A 26,132-nucleotide genomic window follows, 5' to 3' on the forward strand; every position below is an offset into this window, starting at 1 on the left:
TGTTTTGAAAACACTGTAGACTGTTTTTCAGCAAGTTGCAACATTGTAATGCAGAAATAAGCACTATTCCATAAACAAGCTCTAAATCATGTTTGATGCACTGTGGATAAAAAAACAAACATTTGTTATGTTTATTCGAGTTGTTTTGAAAACACTGTAGACTGTTTTTCAGCAAGTTGCAACATTGTAATGCAGAAATAAGCACTATTCCATAAACAAGCTCTAAATCATGTTTGATGCACTCTGGATAAAAAAACAAACATTTATGTTTTTTCGAGTTGTTTTGAAAACACTAGACTGTTTTTCAGCAAGTTGCAACATTGTAATGCAGAAATAAGCACTATTCTATAAACAAGCTCTAAATCATGCTTGATGCACTCTGGATGAAAAGAAAACATTTGTTATGTTTATTCGAGTTGTTATGAAAACACTGTAGACTGTTTTTCAGCAAGTTGCAACATTGAAATGCAGAAATAAGCACTTTTACATAACAAGCTCTAAATCCTGTTTGATGCACTCTGGATAAAAAAAATCATTTGTTTATGTTTATTCGAGTTGTTATGAAAACACTGTAGACTGTTTTCAGCAAGTTGCAACATTGAAATGTCCAAATAAGCACTTTTCCATAAACAAGCTCTAAATCATGTCTGAAGCACTCTGGATAAATAAACAAACATTTGTTATGTTTATTCGAAATTTTTTGAAAACACTAGACTGTTTTTCAGCAAGTTGCAACATTGTAATGCAGAAATAAGCACTATTCCATAAACAAGCTCTAAATCATGTTTGATGCACTCTGGATGTCCAATTCTTGCTGTGCTGTCTATTTGAGATTAAATGAACATTGTGGACAGTTTTCAGCAAGTTGCAACATTGAAATGCAGAAATAAGCATTTTTCAAAAAACAAGCTCTAAATCATGTTTGTTACACTACTGGATAAACTTTTTTTTGTTATGTTTATTCGAGATGTTATGAAAACACTGTAGACTGTTTTTCAGCAAGTTGCAACATTGAAATGCAGAAATAAGCACTTTTACATAACAAGCTCTAAATCCTGTTTGATGCACTCTGGATAAAAAAAAATCATTTGTTTATGTTTATTCGAGTTGTTATGAAAACACTGTAGACTGTTTTTCAGCAAGTTGCAACATTGTAATGCAGAAATAAGCACTATTCCATAAACAACCTCTAAATCATGTTTGATGCACTGTGGATAAAAAAACAAACATTTGTTATGTTTATTCGAGTTGTTTTGAAAACACTGTAGACTGTTTTTCAGCAAGTTGCAACATTGTAATGCAGAAATAAGCACTATTCCATAAACAAGCTCTAAATCATGTTTGATGCACTCTGGATAAAAAAAAAAACATTTGTTATGTTTATTCGAGTTGTTATGAAAACACTGTTTTCAGCAAGTTGCAACATTGAAATGCAGAAATAAGCACTTTTCCATGAACTTGCTCTAAATCATGTTTGATTTACTCTGGATAAAAAAAAAAAAACATTTGTTATGTTTATTCGAGTTGTTTTGAAAACACTGTAGACTGTTTTTCAGCAAGTTGCAACATTGTAATGCAGAAATAAGCACTATTCCATAAACAAGCTCTAAATCATGTTTGATGCACTGTGGATAAAAAAACAAACATTTGTTATGTTTATTCGAGTTGTTTTGAAAACACTGTAGACTGTTTTTCAGCAAGTTCCAACATTGTAATGCAGAAATAAGCACTATTCCATAAACAAGCTCTAAATCATGTTTGATGCACTCTGGATAAAAAAAACAACATTTGTTATGTTTATTCGAGTTGTTATGAAAACACTGTTTTCAGCAAGTTGCAACATTGAAATGCAGAAATAAGCACTTTTCCATAAACTTGCTCTAAATCATGTTTGATGCACTCTGGATAAAAAAAAAAACATTTATGTTTTTTCGAGTTGTTATGAAAACACTGTAGACTTTTTTTCAGCAAGTTGCAACATTGAAATGCAGAAATAAGCACTTTTCCATAAACAAGCTCTAAATCATGTTTGATGCACTCTGGATGTCCAATTTTTGCTGTGCTGTCTATTTGAGATTAAATGACCATTGTGGACAGTTTTCAGCAAGTTACAACATTGAAATGCAGAAATAAGCATTTTTCAAAAAACAAGCTCTAAATCATGTTTGTTACACTACTGGTAAAAAAATGTTTTTGTTATGTTTATTCGAGATGTTATGAACACTGTAGACTGTTTTCAACAAGTTGCAACATTGAAATGCAGAAAAAAGCACTTTTCAAAAAACAAGCTCTAAATCATGTTTGTTACACTACTGGATAAAACATTTTTTTTGTTATGTTTATTCGAGATGTTATGAAAACACTGTAGACTGTTTTCAGCAAGTTGCAACATTGAAATGTCTAAATAAGCACTTTTCCATAAACAAGCTCTAAATCATGTTTGATGCACTCTGGATTAATAAAAAACATTTGTTATGTTTATTCGAGTTGTTATGAAAACACTGTTTTCAGCAAGTTACAACATTGAAATGCAGAAATAAGCACTTTTCAAAAAACAAGCTCTAAATCATGTTTGTTAAACATCTGTTTGAATAAACATAACATTTTTTTATATCCAGAGTGCATCAAACATGATTTAAGAGGTTGTTTTTTGAAAAGTGCTTTTTTCTGCATTTCAATGTTGCAACTTGTTGAAAACAGTCTACAGTGTTCATAACATCTCGAATAAACATAACCATTTTTATTTAAATCCAGAGTGCATCCAACATGATTTAGAGCTTGTTTATGGAAAAGTGCTTTTTTCTGCATTTTTTTCTGTTATACTCACAGACAATATTTTTTACAGTTTTGGAAACTTTAGAGTGTTTTCTATCCTAAGCTGTCAATTATATGCATATTCTAGCATCTTGTCCTGACAATATATCCCGTTTACTACGGGAACGTTATTTTTCCAAAAATGAAAATACTGCCTCACCTGAAACCTCACCTGAAACGCCTCACCGAAAGAGCAGGTGAATATGAAGCGGTTGGAAAAATCGCTACTTGTGTACTTGACGCAAGATTTTCTGCGGGATACACCATGTGACCACTTGCTCAATGTGGTCCCTTACGGCTATTCTTCAACATAAATGCGTAAAAAGACGTCCCAATGCTGTAGACACCTTGGGGAATACGTAAAACACGTAAGCTCATTCGTAGCTCATTCACAGCCATATAAGGAGTCATTGGCATGAAGCCGTTTAAAAAAATTCCTTCCTGATTGGATTTTTATCTGGGTTTCGCCTGTAACATCAGTTCTGTTGCACTCACAGACAATATCTTTGCAGTTTTGGATACGTTAGAGTGTTTTCTATCCAAAGCTGTTGATTACATGCATAGTCGAGCATCTTGTTGTGACAAAATATCCCGTTTAAAACGGGAACGTTTTTTATCCAAAAATGAAAATGCTGCCCCCTAGTACCAACAAGATAACAGATATCAAAAATTCTATACAAACAACTTGATCGAGACCGTTGCGAATTAGTTGATATTGGAACAGCATTTCTAGCTTAAAGAGATGGGTGGGGCTACGGATTAAGAGGGTGTGAACAATGCTGAATGGGTGTAGACAAAGGGCTCTCCAATAGTAGTGTAGTGGAACACAAAAAGGATCTCCCCTCTGACCTGCCTTTCATCCCGACTCAACAAATACCCATGAAAGAACTGACAGTACCGGATGAACTACCTGCCTGGACTATCTCACCCCCTGAAGAACCAAGCTTCCAAACAGCAGAACCTGACTGGTATCAACTGGCTCCGCCCACGGTAGAAGAAGAATCTGCTGACTGGGAAAACCTATTAGAATCATTATTGCTTGAATAGGCTGGACTCTAGGTAGGTAAGGTAGCGCTTTAAGCTATGTCGGAAGTACATCCTTATATGGGTATGAACAGATGTATGTACTAGCCAACCACACAGGAAATAATATTGGGAGGATGTAGTAGGTAATAACAGGATGAATTATTCTGTGGAGGACACCTAGGGGATTTTGGACGGTGAAAAAAGGTATATATAGAGAAAATGCCGATACTTCGGCGCTGACTTCTTGAATTCTGAATTCATAGAGACAACCATTTGAACCAGGTATGGCTCAACTCTAGATTCTAACTCTATTGAATTTGGACTAGACTCTTGTGCTGAGACTCCTCATGTTCCTATCTATTCCAAACCATTACTACTGGCAGTGTGTGGTTCTTGAGGCTTTGTCCACTATATGACAGTCCCTGCTTTGTGATCGCCTGACCAAGGTCTAATCACCGGCATTACTGGAAATAGTTTGGCATCCCGAGACAGGACTTAAACACTGAAACCAGGGGGTTTTCGTTGGAGGATAGGGAAACATCAGTAGACGATCAATTGACCAAGAACGACTCTAGTTTCTTCATTCAATATAACTTGAATCCAATTTAGTTAAAATAGCGACTCAAATTCAACCTCTCGGCAGTTAGAGGGGAGTCGCTAAACTAAATTAAAATTTTGACCGATTGGAAATACCGCTCCTGATCTCGTGGGTCTCCCTGTCATCTTTTAAAGGTAAATAAGTTGAAGTATTATATTTTATTAGAGATAAGTGTTATCATTGTACCAGGCATTGTAGAGCATTAAGGCATTTGCATGTTTTTGATTAACGCTGTGTGTGACCAAGTAACAAATTGTGTATTTTGAAGTGTGTTTGATTGTAAAAGACAAAAAACAGAGTGTTTCCAAAAATAAACGGTAGTCTTGCTTTGTCGCGAGTACATGCCCTCCCAAGACAGTTAACGGCAAGGGAGATAACAACTTTGACACTCCCCTCTACCGGGACACTGGAAACGGAGACCAATACTCTGTGATTGAGTGAGTTACCATTAAAAGACAAAGCGGAAGGTGTGTCCAGTAGTGATTCATTAATTGTCTTATCGATCTATCTAAGTTTTATTTTCCAAGCGATACATAGCCGACGGGCAGAGTAGTGAGACTAAGTTGACTAAAGGTCTTCACACTTTAAACTAGATACATCACAGAAGGGAAATACTCAACCACAGGGAAATCATATAGAGACTGGTAGGACTAGTGCTTAATAACAACTCAAGGATAAATTAGTGGTGAAACAAAGAGTCTAGAGGATAAACGTGGGGTTCACACATCCCAGCTAGAGCTAGACCGTTGAGAGTGACAAGGCAAAATACCTCTCTACGCGGACAACGCTTCGATACAGAGAGAGAGGCAGGGCTACGCGAGCGGTCCTGGTTATACAAAGATAACCTGAAGTATCTATAGTGCCCTGTCCAATCCAGGGAACGGGACGCTAACCACCTCTAGCACCATGCTGCCGGCCAAGGGGCGGGGCTGAAGGTTTCTTATCGCGACAGTAGCACCAAAACAATGAAAGACTGTTTTCTCAGTGAGTTTACAAGCTGATCAACTTTCAAAGCAGAATTACTTTCCCATTGTTTCCTCAAATGCAGTGTATGATATAACATTTTGTAGCTACAGTGCCTTGCGAAAGTATTCGGCCCCCTTGAACTTTGCGACCTTTTGCCACATTTCAGGCTTCAAACATAAAGCTATAAAACTGTATTTTTTGTGAAGAATCAACAACAAGTGGGACACAATCATGAAGTGGAAGAACATTTATTGGATATTTCAAACTTTTTTAACAAATCAAAAACTGAAAAATTGGGTGTGCAAAATTATTCAGCCCCTTTACTTTCAGTGCAGCAAACTCTCTCCAGAAGTTCAGTGAGGATCTCTGAATGATCCAATGTTGACCTAAATGACTAATGATGATAAATACAATCCACCTGTGTGTAATCAAGTCTCCGTATAAATGCACCTGCACTGTGATAGTCTCAGAGGTCCGTTAAAAGCGCAGAGAGCATCATGAAGAACAAGGAACACACCAGGCAGGTCCGAGATACTGTTGTGAAGAAGTTTAAAGCCGGATTTGGATACAAAAAGATTTCCCAAGCTTTAAACATCCCAAGGAGTACTGTGCAAGCGATAATATTGAAATGGAAGGAGTATCAGACCACTGCAAATCTACCAAGACCTGGCCGTCCCTCTAAACTTTCAGCTCATACAAGGAGAAGACTGATCAGAGATGCAGCCAAGAGGCCCATGATCACTCTGGATGAACTGCAGAGATCTACAGCTGAGGTGGGAGACTCTGTCCATAGGACAACAATCAGTCGTATATTGCACAAATCTGGCCTTTATGGAAGAGTGGCAAGAAGAAAGCCATTTCTTAAAGATATCCATAAAAAGTGTTGTTTAAAGTTTGCCACAAGCCACCTGGGAGACACACCAAACATGTGGAAGAAGGTGCTCTGGTCAGATGAAACCAAAATTGAACTTTTTGGCAACAATGCAAAACGTTATGTTTGGCGTAAAAGCAACACAGCTGAACACACCATCCCCACTGTCAAACATGGTGGTGGCAGCATCATGCTTTGGGCCTGCTTTTCTTCAGCAGGGACAGGGAAGATGGTTAAAATTGATGGGAAGATGGATGGAGCCAAATACAGGACCATTCTGGAAGAAAACCTGATGGAGTCTGCAAAAGACCTGAGACTGGGACGGAGATTTGTCTTCCAACAAGACAATGATCCAAAACATAAAGCAAAATGTACAATGGAATGGTTCAAAAATAAACATATCCAGGTGTTAGAATGGCCAAGTCAAAGTCCAGACCTGAATCCAATTGAGAATCTGTGGAAAGAACTGAAAACTGCTGTTCACAAATGCTCTCCATCCAACCTCACTGAGCTCGAGCTGTTTTGCAAGGAGGAATGGGAAAAAATGTCAGTCTCTCGATGTGCAAAACTGATAGAGACATACCCCAAGCGACTTACAGCTGTAATCGCAGCAAAAGGTGGCGCTACAAAGTATTAACTTAAGGGGGCTGAATAATTTTGCACGCCCAATTTTTCAGTTTTTGATTTGTTAAAAAAGTTTGAAATATCCAATAAATGTCGTTCCACTTCATGATTGTGTCCCACTTGTTGTTGATTCTTCACAAAAAAAATACAGTTTTATATCTTTATGTTTGAAGCCTGAAATGTGGCAAAAGGTCGCAAAGTTCAAGGGGGCCGAATACTTTCGCAAGGCACTGTATGAGTATACTTTATCCAATTTATAAAACAGAAATTAAAATGTTGCTACGTAAGGCCGAATCCAGGTGGTGAGTGGCATATTTAAAAGGAGGTAAGGAAGTTAGTTCCAAGTCAAATTATTTAATTGTTTTATGGGTTTCATAACGCTTGTATCTAAACCAAAGTAGATCCTTTTAAGATTGTTCTATATATCAGTTGGGCTGTCCATACCATTTTCTAGCTCTGAGTCTCTACTGTTATCCATTTCAAATTTTGTTACATAAGACCGAATCGAGCCGGTCGGTCACATATTTAATTCAGTACAGAAATGTGTAGGAGGCTTAATTTACCCTGTCCCGCGACACAACCTACTCCATACCCGGGGTTAGTTGTGTCAAGAGACCACTTTGTTTTCAAAAGCTATGTTTTCAAATCTGTAGTGTTTACATGAATTCTGATTATTTCCAGGGATACACAAGATCATGAAATATGCATATGTCTTTGTTAGAAAGAAAATGATATTTCCTTTGAAGGAGTGATGCTGAATGTTAAAACAACTCAACCTACCCCACTTTTTCTTATTAATTTAAATGACCTGAAACACTCTTCTCTGAGTGACAGGGCTCCCAATGTGGTAGCTCTCTCCGTCCATCACGGCCATTACCATGTCTGCGTCCTCTACCATCGCCATCTCACTGTCGCGCTTACCCAGCATGCTTCTGTCGTTGATGTTGGCTGAGCCTGCCAGCAGACACACAGGATGAACTTATAAATTGTGCTTGGAGTGCCACTTTAGTCTCCTTAGGTACCTCATTTAACACCTGATTTACTTACATATCAATAGGTGGTCCAGGTATGTCATGACATGGCACAAGCGGAGGGTAAACACCCTACTCCTTGAAGTTTCCAGTTGTATCTAAAAATCTAAAATGTTCTCAAAAAGTATTATTTAATGTGTGAGGAAATTAGTTAACTAGGGGACAGATGTTCTGGGTGAAAGATGTTATTTGAATGGTTTTCAGAACACGTTTGCAGCCAAACACTGCAGCATTGCCTGCAGCTGGAGCATGCTCTCTGCTATTTCCCTGTGTGACATTGCCATCTACAGGGCAGATGGTGTACTTCTCTCTTTTTCAACAGCAAACAAAAGTTGCACAGCACCAGTACTTAGTTTGTCTTCCTGAGTGCATTGTGAAGTTATTTCTCATGTCATGTTTTGTAGTGTATAGGGTTAGATGCAGTCCAGCTTACTGATGATGATCATCATATCGCCCATGTGGTGCTGTCTTGTGTTTTTATTTTATATAATCTTACTGACCGATGATGATGGTGTGATTGTTCACTATGACCAGTTTGTTGTGGTTATGTTATTTTATGTTGTGTTGTATAGTATTGTTGTTACAGTAAATTATCTTACTGACCGATGAGGATGGTGTGATTGTTCACTAAGACCAGTTTGTTGTGGTTATGTTATTTTATGTTGTGTTGTATAGTATTGTTGTTACAGTATATTATATTACTGACCGATGATGATGGTGTGATTGTTCACTATGACCAGCTTGTTGTGGTTATGCTATGTTGTGTTGTATAGTATCTTTATTTCTATTTACAAAAGGGCCAGTGCTGCTCAGTTGACGCCATACATATGCAGGTTTTGTGCACTGTCGATAATGAGTGTTCAGGGGGCAGTGAGAGAGGGGCCATGTTCAGGGGGCCGTGAAATGAATTGGCAGCCAATGGGACGTCTAGTTACTCACACATTTCAGGCTCTCAATGTGATCTCCCCAGCACATGGTCCTGTAGGGAAGAGAAGAAACAGACATCAATCCTCTTGTCTTTCTTTTCATATCCACTTTCATTACTCTTTTCTTTTCCCATTTCTCTCCTCTCTGGCCATCCCTTCTTCTTTGCCCACTTAGCTCAGAACTGGCTTATCAAAGCTTTCTTTTATATATTTTCTCATTTTTGCACTGCGTGGGAGACGTGATGTTTTTGTGTGTTCCTTAATCGCCTTTTAAGTGTGAGATGAGGTAACTGTTGTTTTTAGCCTGGCCATTGTAATTTGCTTGTCTCTAAGGCAAAGGCGTGTGTCCAGTGCTTATTTAGAGCTTAATTGAGGCAATTAGGGGAGGAGTGTGTGAGAGGGTGTGAGATTGTGTGAGCAGTGATTACCTGTAATTAAAGTACATGATGGCTTTGATGGCTTGGGCCCCTCCTGAGGAGATGTCGCCTTCGAAGCTGGGTTGCAGAGGCATCACTATGTACACCCGGAAGCGCCTTTTCTCGCTGAACACACACACACACACACACACACACACACACACACACACACACACACACACACACACACACACACACACACACACACACACACACACACACACACACACACACACACACACACACACACACACACACACACACGCACACAAGATACATACTGTAGTAAGATACAAGAGTAGTCCTATAAATCTACCCTGAAAATCCTCACTAATCATGGAACTGTTATTACAACGGTCCAGTCGGCGTGAACCGTGCTCCAGGGTAAAACCTATGGTTTGTGTTCCATAATGATTCAAATAGCCTACATGTCCCAAATTATTGCACAACTTGTAATAAGCTAGCCTAATAATAACCTTATAATGCCAGCATTTCATATGCTTCAATGTGGAAAAGGTAATATGTTGATATGCTTCAGTTTGCTGGCATATGACTGGTTTCACATTTCTCTCTAGCACATCACAAGGTAAAATAGATCTACATTTTTTAAAATGTAAAATGTAAAATCCCCTTATCCAAACGGCTACTCATTTATAGTGGCGGCTCGCCCATAAGGGTATTAGGGGCCCGGCGCCCCACTTGTGATTGGCCAATAAAAGAAAGTAATTGTATTAAAAAATATATATATATGTATGTATGTATGTATGTATGTATGTATGTATGTATGTATGTATATGTACTATATAATTCATGGATAACGTTTTAAATGATCATATAAGTGCAGTAAATTTGTACATTTTCCTGTTTCAAAAATATATTGTTCAAAACAAGCTGTTCAGGTACTTACTACCCTCTCCCTCAGTGACTGCCAGCTCCACCTTGATTGTGTTGCCAGCTATTTGCTATGAGGGGGGAAATGCCCCAATGAAATCACAGGATTTAATAGCATAAATTATAACAGCACAAAGTAAATGGACCATCCTGGGGATGCTCAAATGTGCGTCCGCTCAGTCAGAAATTCTAGGCGTGCTCTTGTCTCCTTTCAATGAGTCTCTCGCGCTATATGGCTTACTTCTGCATGTGAGACTAGATCTGCTCTATCAGGTACAGACGGCACTAAAGCAAAAAGCAAATTGCAATTAACTTGTAAATAAATGGTCATAACAGTCATGGGAGCCTGGGACTTGATAAACCGAACAACTTCATCCGACAAGAGTCCAAGAACAGTGGGATACACTAGCTAGAACCTCTGCTTGATTTTTTCAAAAGACATTGTCACTATATTTATAATTTTAAAACAGCAACTGCTGGTATTGTTTGTATTAAATAATCATTACTAGAACAAATTATTATACTGCACAATAATTGATACATACAGTATGTTGAACTGGAGCCAAAATAATGTAACTTTCAGCGTGAATATGAACGGTCAACAGCAAATCGTTAAAAAAAAAAACATTAAAGAAACTTGTTTCATTTGACTATATACTGTACAACACTGGATGGCATGAAAGACTGCAAAAATAATGATCATAATTGAAATTCAGCTTGCAGGAATGGGTACTAAACTCAGCAAAAAATAAATGTCCCTTTTTCAGGACCCTGTCTTTCAAAGATAATTATTAAAAATCCAAATAACTTCACAGATCTTCAAACACTGTTTCCCACCATAAACAATTAATGAACATGCACCTGTGGAACGGTCATTAAGACATTAACAGCTTACTGACGGTAGGCAATGAAGATCACAGTTATGAAAACTTAGGACACCAAGGAGGCCTTTCTACTGACTCTGAAAAACACCAAAAGAAAGATGCCCATGGTCCCTGCTCATCTGCGTGAACGTGCCTTAACTTCTTGACGCTACCCATCCCATTAGCGGGATCATTTTCGTCAGCAATCGCTGAAAAGCATAGTACCACAGTCAAATAATATTACTAAAAAATATTCATATTCATGAAATCACAAGTGCAATATTGCAAAACACAGCTTAGCCTTTTGTTAATCCACCTGTCGTCTCAGATTTTGAAATTATGCTTTACAGCGAAAGCAATACAAGCGTTTGTGTAAGTTTATCGATAGCATAGCAAAACATTATGTACACTAAGCATTAAGTAGCTAGGTCACGAAAATCAGAAAAGCAATCAAATTAATCGTTTACTTTTGATGATCTTCGGGTGTTTTCACTCACCAGACTCACAGTTACACAACAAATGTTCCTTTTGTTCCATAAAGATTATTTTTATACCCAAAATACCTAATTTTGTTTGTCGCATTATGTTCAGAAATTCACAGGAAGTATATTCCAAATAATATCCATAATGTCCACAGAAACATGTCAAACGTTTTTTTATAATCAATCCTCAGGTTGTTTTTAAAATGTATATTCGATAATATATCAACCGGGTGTGTAGGTTTTCAATAACACCGGGAGAAACAATGGCCATTTTACTCTGTATCGCAAAACTCACTGAGAGCCCCCACCTATCCACTTACGCAATGTGATCTTTCAGAAGAATAGAATATGCATATAATTGACAGCTTAGGATAGAAAACACTCTAAAGTTTCCAAAACGGTAAAAATATTGTCTTTGAGTAAAACAGAACTGATATTGCAGGCAAAAGCCTGAGAAAAATCCAATCAGGAAGTGACTCTAATTTTGAAAGCTCTGTGTTCCTATGCATCCCTATTGACCATTGAAAGGGATATCAACCAGATTTTTATTACACCTTTTTGTATGGCTTCCCTAAGGTGTCTACAGCCTTTAGACGTAGTTTCAGGCCTTTATTTTGAAGAATGAGCATGAACGACCACATTGCGTAAGTGGATAGGTATAAAAAACGTTTGCCATGTTTCTGTCGACATTATGGATATAATTAGGAATTTTTGCGTTGTTGTGACCGCAATTTCCGGTGGATTCCTGGGCATAACGCACCAAACTAACGGAGGTATTTGGATATAAAAAATATCCTTATGGAACAAATGGAACATTTGCTGTCTAACTGGGAGTCTTGTGAGGGAAAACATCCGAAGATCATCAAAGGTAAATTTGATTGCTTTTCTGATTTTCGTGACCAAGCTTCCTGATGCTAAGTGGAAATAATGCTATGCTAGGCTATCGATAAACTTACACAAACCCTTGTATTGCTTTCGCTGTAAAGCATAATTTCAAAATCTGAGACGACAGGTTATTAACAAAAGGCTAAGCTGCGTTTCAAAATATTTCACCCAGGATGGTCCAAATATGAATATTTTCTAGTAATATTTTTTGTCTGTTGCGCTATGCTATTCAGCGGTTGCTTATGACAAACCACTGTTTCTTATCTTTATCTCTCTCTCATTCTCTTGCAATCAATGAACATTAACTTTTTAGCTACCTAACTTGTTTTTTGGGGTACAGGGATGAAAAATACCATGGCTCGTGCTATAGTAAGTGAAACATTTAGACTAACGTTAGCTATAGCAATGTGTCTTCAAACAGGTCTTCAATAGTACTGTCATGGCTTTCCCTCCTGGGTGAGGATCAAAGAGAGCCCTCCCCTCTCTGCCACCAAAGAGGAAGGGGGGAAGTGGGGGTTTTATGACTTAACGACCGTCCGTAAATGGTTTCGAACTTTCTCCCTCTGCCTCTCAGTATCCAATAATGGAATGTCTGAGTGGTATAGAGAGACTCTTGCACAAAGAACTTCAACATCCAATAGTGGATAATGAAACAATATTCTAAACATAAATAATGTGAGAAATGATCGGTGGGGATCCAAACAATGATTATGTTGTATCATTTGTGATTTTGTGATGTCATTAAAGACGGTATAATGGAAACATTGTAACTTTAAGAGCTTTCACAATGTATATGTCAGAATTACATCTAAATGTTGTAAACATTTTATGATTAAATATGGGAACACTTTGTGAAAAAGCGGTGCGATTTTAGCCTTCAAAATGAGATAATGATGTTTCATATGAACCTACCAAGTCAGTAACCACTCCCATGTGAGCACAGACATTGTGACAACGTGATGGAACCGCCCTCCAAGGCGGGGGCTTAAAAGGACACGCAGAAGAATTTAAATTAGACCGGAAAGTGTGGAATGGTGGCTATACGTTGAAATGGTTTAAAAATACAAGACCAGTATGCGTGCAGTGTGAGCTGAACGTTACGAAATGGTTAGAAACTCGGAAACTTTCAACAGAGAAGAAGACTAGACTAAGAAATGCACTGCCTGCAGCTCTGCATGTAAAGTAGTCTAGGGAACTCGACCGAAGACTAGAAAAGAAGAACATTTCCCTCTCAACACAATGTGGTATGTCTGATGTATCCAGTCTAATGAACACTCAGAGACAAAGAAGCTTACTACAGCTGAGGACATTGTATTCTCTGGTGGACAACCAGAAACTTACACAACCAGACATACATTGAACGACTCGTCATAGACGGACGAGTGGTTTCAGAGATGACAAAGCCATACAAGCGTAAATATATGTGTTGCATTTCTTTTGGAATAAGCGGTCGTTCCATGTGCGTCGTATTCATTTTTCATGAGCATAACTTCCACATGTATGTACCAGCCCACCCTGTTTGTCTCTCCCGCTCACTTTATCTTACACTTCCCCCTCCATTGTGTAACAAGCCATCATATTGGGTTAGTCCACTAGGGACTTTTCATTACATTATGTTAGTAATCAAATCGATGTATACCGTGTGTGTTTATTTATTTCTGTGTGATTATTTAGTTAGTTAGTAAATTAATAATTAAGCCAATTTGTGTATTGCTGAATCATCATTTAGACTAGGGTTCGTGCAGATATCCAATAATTTTGCGACGTTCAGAATGAGAAATAATGAATAATGGATGACTGGTATGCTAACGATATATTCTGATACATTCTTGAGTTCATTTGGGAAAAGGTAATTCATTAAACAAAATGTTCCATGGTGCACCAAGTTACTAATGAGTTAATTGTTACATGATAAATTGAATCACGTAATAATAAAACATTGATTTCATAAAATAGCCGTCATCACATTAATGGTAGTCACGTCACGACATATTGGAGCTCCGTGCAAGGAATCTAAGATATAATGAGGCCTTCATGTTGAATTCAGCCTACATTAATGGAAAGGCAGATTAAATTATACACCCAGATTGAGGTATACACCATTAGAGCTGTAGGTGGGAATTGTTGAGGTGTGTGTTTCCATTTGAACAAACAAACAGAGGTTGTCTCTGTGTTGTTTCTCTGACATAGCCAGAACGTTGGGTCAATTACCAAATTCTACGAGCCAGGTCAGACAAATGGACCGGCCGGTTGAAGTATTCTGAGAAATAAGATTCGTTGGGCCAGACGTAGTACTATTTCTGACTCTTGCATTTCAGGAGCGAGTAGACTAGGTCATTATTAATTTTGTGTGCCAAAATTAGAGTAGATACAGTGCCTTGCAAAAGTATTCATCCCCCTTGGCGTTTTCCATTGTTGTTGCATTACAAACTGCAATTTAAATAGATTTTAATTTGGATTTCATGTAATGGACATACACAAAATAGTCCAAATTGGTGAAGTGAAATAAAAAAATAACTTGTTTCAAAAAATGTAGAAATAAATTTAACGGAAAAGTGGTGCATGTATATGTTTTCACACCCTTTGCTATGAAGCCCCTAAATAAGATATTGTGCAACCAATTAACTTCAGAATTCACATAATTAATTGAATAAAGTCCACCTGTGTGCAATGTAAGTATCACATGATCTTTCACATGATCTCAGTATATATACACCTGTTCTGAAAAGCTCCAGTGTCTGCAACACCACTAAGCAAGGGGCACCACCAAGCAAATGGCACCATGAAGACCAAAGAGCTCTCCAAACAGGTCAGGGACAAAGTTGTGGAGAAGTACAGATCAGGATTGGGTTTTGAAAAAATATCAGAAACTTTGAACATCCCAAGGAGTACCATTAATTCCATTATAAAAAATGGAAAGAATATAGCACCACAACAGACCTGCCAAGAGAGGGCCGCCCACCAAAGCTCACGGAACAGGCAAGGAGGGCATTAATCAGAGAAGCAACAAAGAGAGCTGCAAAGCTCCACAGCGGAGATTGGAAAATCTGTCTTTAGGACCACTGTCAGCCGTATACTCCACAGCGCTGGACAATACAGAAGAGTGGCCAGAAAAAAGCCATTGCTCAACCTCTCTGGGACATGTGGGATGGTAGCTTCCCACCTCGCCAACGGCCAGTGAAAGTGCAGGGCGCCAAATTCAAAACAACAGAAATCTCATAATTAAAATTCCTCAAGCATACAAGTATTTTACACCATTTTCAAAATAAACTTCTCATTAATCCAGCCACAGTGTCTGATTCCAAATAGGCTTCATGGCGAAAGCACACCAAACTATTATGTTAGGTAAGCACCTAGTCACAGAAAAACACAGCCATTTTTCCAGCCAAAGAGAAGAGTCACAAAAAGCAGAAATAGAGATAAAATGAATCACTAACCTTTGATGATCTTCCGCAGATGACACTCATAGGACTTCATGTTACACAATACATGTATGTTTTGTTCGATAAAGTTCATATTTATCTCCAAAAATCTGAGTTTACATTGGCCTGTTATGTTGAGTATTTCTGTAAATTGATGTGGCTCTGCATAAATCACAGGATGTTTTGGAACTACTCATCATAAATGTTGATGAAAATAATACATGGAACTTTAGATAAACTTATCCTTAATAACTTCTTGACGCTACCCATCCCGTTAGCGGGATAATTGTCATCAACAACCGCTGAATTGCAGAGCGCCACATTCAAATAATATTACTAAAAATATTTATATTCATGAAATCACAAGTGCAATATAGCAAAACACGGCTTAGCTCTTTGTTAATCCACCTGTCGTGTCAGATTTTGAAAATATGCTTTACAGCGAAAGCAATCCAAGCGTTTGTGTAAGTTTATCGATCACCAGACAAAACATTATGAACCCCTAGCATCACAGTAGCTTGGTCACGAAAATCAGAAAAGCAATCAAATTAATCGCTTACCTTTGATGATCTTCGGATGTTTTCACTCACGAGACTCCCAGTTACACAATAAATGTTCCTTTTGTTCCATAAAGATTATTTTTATATCCAAAATACCTCCGTTTGTTTGGCGCGTTATGTTCAGAAATCCACAGGCTCAAGCGGTCACGACAACGCAGACGAAAATTCCAAATAGTATCCGTAATGTCCACAGAAACATGTCAAACGTTTTTTATAATCAATCCTCAGGTTGTTTTTAAAATATATAATCGATAATATATCAACCGGCATTGTCTCTTTTTCAGTAAGAGAGGGAGAGACAATGGCTGCCAAAGCTCTGTTGTGCAAGCAAAACTCATGCGAACACCTGAGTGATCTTTCTCGCTAATTTTTCAAAATAAAAGTCAAAAGTCTAAAGACTGTTGACACCTTGAGGAAGCGATAGGAAAAGGAATCTGGTTGATATCCCTTTAAATGGAGCGAAGGCAGGCTATGGAACATGGAGCTTTCAAAATAGAAGCCACTTCCTGGTTTGATTTTCCTTAGGTTTCGCCATCAATATCAGTTCTGTTATACTCACAGACAATATTTTGACAGTTTTGGAAACTTTAGAGTAGGATAGAAAACAATCTGTCAATTATATGCATATTCTAGCACATGGGCCTGAGAAATAGGCAGTTTACATTGGGAACGTTATTTTTCCAAACATAAAAATAGTGCCCCGTAGCTGAAAGAGGTTAACCGCTGTGTCAGGTTTCAAATAAGCTTTAGCCGAAAAAGCACAACATGCAATAATCTGAGTACAGCGCTCAGACAACAAAACAGCCAAACAGGTATCAGCCATGTTGTGCAGTCAACAGAAGTCAGAAATAGCATTATAAATATTATCTTACCTTTGATGATCTTCATCAGAATGCACTCTCAGGAATCCCAGTTCCACAATACATGTTTGATTTGTTTGATAAAGTCCATCATTTATGTCCAAATACCTCCTTTTTGTTCACACGTTTAGTACACAATCCAAACTCATGACGATCAGGCAATTCCAAGCGAAAGTTCAGACGAAAAGTTATATTACAGTTCATAGAAACATGTCAAACGAAGAACAGAATCAATCTTTAGGATGTTTTTATCATAAATCTTCAATAATGTAACAACCGGAAAATTCCTTTGTCTGTAGAATTGCAATGGAACGCAAGCTACCTCTCACCTGAAAGTGCGTGACCAGCTCATGGCACTCTGGCAGACCTCTGACTCATTCAGCTCCCATTCCCCCCTCCTTCACAGTAAAAGCATCAAACAAGTTTCTAAAGACTGTTGACATCTAGTGGAAGCCTTAGGAAGTGCAATATGACCCCATAGACACTGTATATTTGATAGGCAATGAGTTGAAAAACTACAAACCTCAGATTTCCCACTTCCTGTTTGGATTTTTTCTCTGGTTTTTGCCTGCCATATGAGTTCTGTTATACTCACAGACATCATCCAAACAGTTTTAGAAACGTCAGAGTGTTTTCTATCCAATACTAATAATAATATGTATATATTAGCATATGGGACTGAGTACGAGGCAGTTTACTCTGGGCACGCTATTCATCCAAAAGTGAAAATGCTGCCCCCTACCCCAAAGAAGGTTAAACTTGCCACAGCTTTGCCACAGCTTTGAAAGTAGAATTCAGTGGTTCTGTGACTCACAAACACAGCAGCACATTGGCTTTCACTGTCAAACAAGCTCGAAATGAACACCCACCGGCTTACTATCATAGGCTTTGTTCAGCTTACTTTGGCCAACTCACTGAAACAGGAATGGAAGAGCTGTTACCATTCAAACAAATGTTTCTGTCAAACATGTATCCCACCTTCATTACCTACTTGGGCCCTACAGTCCACATTGGCTTGCCTATCTTACAGCTTGTGAGCACAGCTCAAAGTATGCAACGCTAAGAGCCCTGACATCTCAGTTTCGAAGTTTGACCGTGATCACTCACTTCAAATAGAGGGTGCATCATCAGGTATTGGAGCGTTGAGAGATGAAGCACAACAACGGTTTCTACCAAGAAACCATGATACCAATACCCACCACAGTCAAAATAACTAAAGTACGTCGCCATCGAAACAACTACCATTACAATAAACCTGATCACTATGTTCCTGCACCCAACCCACACAAAGTGTCAGAGCACAATGGCAACAAAGGGTTCAAGGATGATCAAAATGTAGACCAATTTAAAAGTTCTACTACATGAAGAACTAAAATGAGAAAAGTCACTAACACTAGATGTGGAATTGGAACAGGTCTGCCGGAATTAACGCCCTTGTTAACAAGGACGTTAGAAATCAAATTACTCCTGCTCTCAATCGAGACCCTATCCAAGGCCCGCTCGATCAAAAGCCCACAGGCTTTCCAAAGCCCACAGGCTTTGTCTATAGACTCGGATACAAAGCTTGCGAAGAAAAAGGTAAAAAGCTTCGCAAAAGCGAAGTCCACTCAAAATTCGATAAGTCGATCTGCTTTCACCATGAACAGAAATGACATATCACTTTGTTGAAAACAACCCCTCCACTTTGTGGGTAATTTGTTCGCTACATGCAACTCAAAGAGAACATACCTGGAAACAGTCCTGGAGGACTGCTTAACCTGTCATGTGCTAATTGATTCGTGTTCGACAATATCGCTAATCTCTCAAATGCTGTTCAATGATCTCAAAAGGGATATGAAGCCAACTAAACATTGATTAAAAAGGGAATGATGTGACACTACACTTCGAGGTTTCACTCAGACTACCTCGCCTCTCACATTGAGACTCATGCTGAAACTACACTACCAGGACGTATCGCTTGTTTACCAGCCTCAAATCTGAACCCTGCTACTTGGAGCAGACTTGATGGATCGTTTTACTCACACTGATGGATTGGAAAACCAACCAAGTATGGTCACTGGTCACAGTGCCGACTCCACAACCACACTGTCTCCCCCTAAAGCTAACTGCAACGCAGTCATCCACGCGGGGTATCTGTCAACAGCATCACTTCAGAAAAATACATTTTGAAACCTCTTGGTGCAGAATACGATCCAAGGAGATATTACGATATCTTGACACATTACATCAACATACCTGATTGACCATTCTTTTCATGATTTCGAGCCAGCAGTCTGTGAATGAGCAACTTCCCTCCTCCTTACAGTCGTGCAATACTGTAGTTGAGATGAAACCCCTAACCCTAATTGTAAACCTAAACCGAAGCCTAAAATAGCCTTTTGTCTTGTGAGGACTGGCAAAATGTAATTTTCTTTGTTTTACTATTCTTTGAGGACTTCTGGTCCCACAAGGACAGTACAACCATTTACAAACACGTGTGGACACACAGACACATAAGCACACATTGTAAACCCACATGTGAACACACACATCATAAAAACTAAAATGCAAACACACACACACACACACACACACACACACACACACACACACACACACACACACACACACACACACACACACACACACACACACACACACACACACCTGTACGCTCGTAGGATCCTCTCTGTCACTGCATCTCCTATGCTGTTGTGAATGGTTCTGTCTGCACAGCTGATGAACAACTGGTTCTGGAAGAGATGCATTGGTTATGTACCAAAAATGATTGACTGATGAAGGGCCAAAACATTTCTTATTGTAAGACCACACCGACATCGCACTGCACTTGACATCGCATTTAACCGACATCAGCTCAAGAATAAATTACCTTTAAAAGTCAAGTTCAGTGTGATGTTGGCGCAGTGTGACTTGTTTGAATCCCAGTTTAAGACAAGTAAGTTATCATACAACCTCATTTGACCTAGGTAAGCAGTCTTATAGCTAAAGTATGACGGTCACCTCTACAGTATGTAGATGAAGTGTTTGCTGTTCTGGATGGCAGAGATGTATGCCAGGTATATAGCCTCCTTGTGGATGTTAGACCCTATAGACTACTGGCCTGTCAACCTCAATACCTAAATGCAGAGAAATACATTTTCTATACCTTTAAAACACACACACACAGTTTTATAACACATGCTGATAGCACAGTATATACGTATAGTTTTGTGTGTGTGTGTTCTCCCTACATGTACATTACTCCTGTGTATGTGTTCCCAGGAGTGGCGGCTGCTCCATGGGGGCAGAGAGAGAGACACACACACACACACACACACACACACACACACACGAGACAAAAAGAGAGTTGATTAAGACCAGACATCAGAGCATTGCGTTGACTGTGAAAATCATCCCCAGAAAAAGGCTACTAATTACACAGGAGAAAAGCTATGTGATGTCACAGTTCCCTTTGACTCCAATATGCTGCCCTTACATCCACTTAGACAGAGGATCAGTGTGTGGTGTTCAGAAGTCACTGGCCTTCTCTGTCTACTTTAACAGTGGGTCTGATTGCAGTGAATGCGGGGTGTACGAGGGTAAACTCATCCACTAACTGTGCTCTTAATGTTCTAGAATCCCTATTGTCCACACCAGACACAACTCTTTAACTACTGTGTCTGGTGTCTCTTGATGAGCTTGACCAAATCAAGGGAGAATGACTGAGGTCAGTAGAATGGTGTTCTCATAAGAACAGTATTGTTCTTCAGGGGGCAACTAACTGCTAGTCTGGGTGCCCGGCTGAGCGATTAGCATTGTTTGGTGCAAAGCAGATTTACTTGGTAAAGCAACCTCCAAATCTCTCAAATTCTGCTTTTAAGAAAGGAACGACAAAATGTAATGTACTGTGTGTGATGTTTTTTGTTGAATTGTTGTATTTATAAGAGTTTAAACTAGCCTTTTAAAGTGACAATGTTTGGATTTCAGCTTTATCCAAGTTTCCTTATTTCCTTATCAACATTTAACTTTCATTATCAGAAGCTGCATTCTCATCTTCCGTCATTTTCAAAACATTCATTTAATCTCTTATTTTTTCTCCCTCCACAAATTTGTGGCTGATAAGTAAGGTGGTGGTGGTGCAAATTAGCCGTCTGTATCTCATGTCAACATTCACCACAGGACCAAGGCTAATCCCAGCCCTGTGTTTTTAAACAGATGGTTACTAGTACAATAAAAAGTAGCGAATTATTTTAGCAGCAGGCGTCTCAGGCAATTAACAACTGGCATAATGTGTTGATTAAAAATCCATTCAGTCTCAATGAAGAGAGAAACGCTCTCCTTCTCCGCCTAGACTGTTGTTGGCACACATCCGAGAGCCTGCTACTCAAACTAAGGTGACCTTGATACAGAGAGAGACAAAGGTAGACTTACCAAAGACAAAAATAACAATTTCAGATACTGTGTTCATTCGGTCTTTGTTTATAGAGTTCAGTCAAGTGTTGGTCTAGTTGGTTTTATGGAGAGACAATAGAGAGGGATGAAGAGGTTAACACAATAAACAAACTGGGTCTTTGGGTTGATTAGGTTGCGTGTGTTTTTTTAAGCACAGGTTGAATCCACCTATTTCAAACCAAAATGAAACGACAAGCATCAACTTATTTAATGTTGAATTCACATTAGTCGATAACCTGAATTCAACAAAACTGGATGTTGAGCAGATATCTGGTTGTAACTTGTTTCAGATCGTCCTACTGTTCTATTGAGCACTGTTATTTGAATTCATGGCAAGTTATCTTTTACGTAGAAACCGTAACAGGCGTAACATGTTTATCTTTTAGTGGGATGGCATCAACTAATCTATAGTAACAGACACAAAACAGCAGACACAAACTGGGGATTGTACAGTGGGGGAAACACTAGAAGTCTTTATAGTAACTGATAATGAGGGCCTACAGTTTATACACAAATTTACTGAACAGTACATCTGATATGGCTTCATGTTCATATCTCTGATTAAATTATTTTCATTTTGAAACTGTGCTTTCTTTGTGAGACCAATGAATAGAGAAAATGACTTCGGGCCTTGTTCCCTGATCAGCAGTAGTCAATTGCCACCCCAATTGACTACCCCGGGCAACCCAATGCAATTGCACTTTGTCTTTGAGCCAGAAATTTCTCATTTTCACTCAAACACATAATCAGGGCCATTCATCTGGCTGCGGTCCCCCTGTATTCTCCTCTTTCTCTCTTTCTCCCATTCGCACCTAGCTTCTCCCTTTCTTTAATTACTCGGGAAAAAACGCTGCTCCTCTGATCCCCAGCCAAGCCTGAAATATGACTGACGTTATTCTAAAGGAAACCATACAGGCTCAAATCAATTCAATTACCCGACAATCAAATTGCCCTCAAATTGCCCTGAAATGGGAGCGAGGTAGAGATGGTTTTGGTGGTAGTATGGGTGAGCGAGGCAAAGACTAACTGCAGGGGGTGCTAGGCTCAAGCTAATAAATTTCCCTCTATTGGAGAAGGACTGGAGAAGGCCTGGAGCACTAAGAGAAGTGGGAAACAAATCAACAACCTTATAGATAATTTAGATAGCATGTTTGTCCCCGACTGCAGCACTTAAGGTATATTTAGTTCATAATTTCACGTATTTCGACTATGCTTTATGCGAAATTGTATATGAGAGTGCAGAGTGTGAAAATGAGAATTGATGAGGCATTTGCAAAGCTAATATAATGTATAATGCATTGTCTTAAAGCTTTTGGAAAGTTGTAAACAACTTAAGAAATTATAGTTTCCTGTACCTGAAATAAATGTTTTAAAATATGTTACTATTATTATTATTATTATTATTATTATTATATATATATTTTTAATTGCCTTCGACTTCAAGACTTCCATATCATAGGATATTGCGAAGAGAAAGATATGATAACCAAAAACAAACAGTATGTAAAGAAACAATGTTCTTTTGTCTTACCTTTGTAAAATTCCATCTCTGAATGAAATGCCTAGCAATATCTCGGGCAGCTCTGCCCTGCACCGCCACCCCAATATCACGGCATTTGAGGGTGTTTTGAACCTGTCGATAAAGTCTTCAACAAAATCAAACAAACAAACAAACAAACAAGGACAAATCAAAAACATAACTTTGATAAGCCTACCAGGAATATGCCTACATCTGCATTGTTAGGAGGTAGTCAAATAAGCATTTCACTGCACCCGCTATAACATCTGCTAAACTGTGTGTGCGACCAATAAACTTTTATCTGATTTTGATTTGACACACAGACACAATTGAGCCTGTGTGCATTGTGATTGTGCATTCACACAAAATAAGAAAACTACCACTCCTTCCCCACCACCCACCCCAACTCAATAAGGAACAAAACGTGGCCCCTCGTCCAATGTGAGTGGGGGTGGGGGGGGGGGGGGGGGGTGATCAAAGATTGGCTTTAATCTCAGTCATTCCCTGCCTGCCCATGTTTCCCCTTACCTTCGTCCGGAAATGGCAGACTATTTTAATGTATGTATCTGCCAACAGTCCCCTCCACCTGCTGTGTCTTACCTAGTTATTACTGTGTGAGCCCTAGACCCACAGCTTTATAAAAGCACAAATGCCAGGGCTGGGGGAGGTATGCTTTGTCCCAAATGTCAGCCTATTCCCTATACAGTACACACATTATGACCAGGGCTCTGGTCAAAAGTAGTGCACATATAGGGAATAGGGTGCCATTTGGAATGCACATGTTGCGAGCAGTGGAGAGAGAACTGTCAGCAACCCCCACTGACTGCAGAATGGGATAGTTTGGGAGAACTCAGGTGCAAACTGACAACTTCGATTTTTTGTTTTTATGGCTTGTTTGTTTATTTTGTTTGTGAGGGGTTATTTTTTGTTGTTTGTTTCTTTGGGCCATTTGATGAGTTGGGATGATCGTATGAAAGAGAATCCAGTTGTCTTATATATATATATATATTTTTTTAAATGTGACCTTTTGTTGTTTCTGCAATTGTAAAAAAAAAAAAAAAAACACACACAGACACAGACACACACACATTAAATCAAAACCAACTCAATGTCCTTCATGGTTTTTGGCATGTTCCAGGTTAGTCTATGCTTGACTAGGCACAGCACTATGCAGTGTTTGTGGATGAGGTTAGAAAACAACATTTTAATATTTGGAATGTCAAACTGTGTATATCAGAATACGGGCTGCAACTGAAATGGAAGAATGTCGACCAGTCCAGGACTGAACAAAATAATGGACACCAGGGTTCAGGTAAATAAGAAAATAAAAAAGTATTTGTAGATGTTCTGATGCTCATTAGAACTTCTTTGGGAAAGGGGGGGAAGTATTGAGTAGCTTGGATGAATAAGGTGCCCAGAGTAAACTGCCTGCTACTCAGGCCCAGAAGCTAGAATAATCAAATTAGTAGATTTGGATAGAAAACATGCTAGAGTATCCAAAACTGTTAAAATAATGTATGTGAGTATAACAGAACTCATATGGCAGGCAAAAACCTGAGAAAAGTCCAACCAGGAAGTGGGAAATCTTAGGTTTGTAGTTTTTTTAAGTGATTGCCTATCCAATATACTGTGTCTATGGGATCAGATTGCACTTCCTAATGCTTCCACTAGATGTCAACAGTCTTTAGAAAGTTGTTTCAGGCTTCTACTGTGAAAGGGGAGCGAATAAGAGCTGTTTCAACCACTGGTCAGGCTGAAAGCCTTGAGTTGTTTATCGCGCGCGGCTGTGAGCTCCGTTCCCTTTCCTTTCTAATGACAAAGGACGTGTCCGGTTGGAATATTATTGAAGATTTATGATAAAAACATCCTAAAGATTGATTATAATGATCGTTTGACATGTTTCTACAAACTATAATGGAGCTTTTTTGACTTTTTGTCTGGACTTTGTGAGCGAACTTTGTGCATTTAGATTACTGAACTAAACACATGAACAAAAACATGGAGACCATGGAGACCTGGGAGTGCCATCAGATGAAGATCATCAAAGGTAAGTGATTAATTTTAACGCTATTTTTTACTTTTGTGACACCTCTCCTTGGTTGGAGTGACACCTCTGGCACTGACCTAAAAAATCTGAAAAATCCATTCAGGAGGTTTTTTTTGTTTTGTTTTTGTAGTTCTCTATTCAATGCCATCACAATATCCATTGACTTAGGGCTCAATTTGCAGTTCCTATGCCTTCCACTAGATGTCAACAGTCTTTAGAAATGGTTTCAGGCTTGTATTCTTATAAATGAGGGAGTAAAACCAGTCTGAATGAGTGGACCCTGACGTGTCACAAAGCTTTTTCATGCACAATCCCGAGAGAGTGCATTTCTTGTTTACATTTTATATTGACAAAGTTATTGTCCAGTTGAAATATTATAGATCATTTAGTCTAAAAACAACCTGAGGGTTGATTATAAACATTGTTTGACGTGTTTATGGATACAATTAGGATTTTTTTTGTCTGCCTGTTTTGACTGCGTTTGAGCCTGTGGATTATTGAAGATAATGCGAACAAAACTGAGGTTTTTGAATATATAAAGAGACTTTATTGAACTAAAGGAACATTTATTGAGTAAATTAATATCTTCTGAGTGCCACCATATGAAGATCATCAAAGGTAAGGGATTCATTTTCAGAGACTTGATAAGTAATAGTGGTATTAGAATAGTAGCAGTAGTAGTAGTGGTATTAGAATGTAGAAGTAGTAGTAGTAGTAGTAGTAGTAGTAGTAGTAGTAGTGGTAGTAGTAGTAGTATTAGAATAGTAGTAGTAGTATTAGAATAGTACCAGTAGTATTAGAATAGTACCAGTAGTATTAGAATAGTAGTATTAGATTGTAGTAGTAGTAGTGGTATTAGAATGTAGTAGTAGTGGGTAATAGTAGTAGTAATAGTAGTAG

At 38.6% G+C, this 26,132-nt stretch overlaps 1 pseudogene; it reads right to left on the reverse strand.

Moving 5' to 3' along the window:
* LOC110504063 (uncharacterized) overlaps positions 1–26,132 on the reverse strand; it is a 67,556-nt pseudogene that overhangs the window by 30,762 nt on the left and 10,662 nt on the right.

The sequence above is a fragment of the Oncorhynchus mykiss genome, chromosome 3 (genome assembly GCF_057628025.1).
Source record: "Oncorhynchus mykiss isolate SJ-2025 chromosome 3, ASM5762802v1, whole genome shotgun sequence".
NCBI classification, from domain to species: domain Eukaryota; kingdom Metazoa; phylum Chordata; class Actinopteri; order Salmoniformes; family Salmonidae; genus Oncorhynchus; species Oncorhynchus mykiss.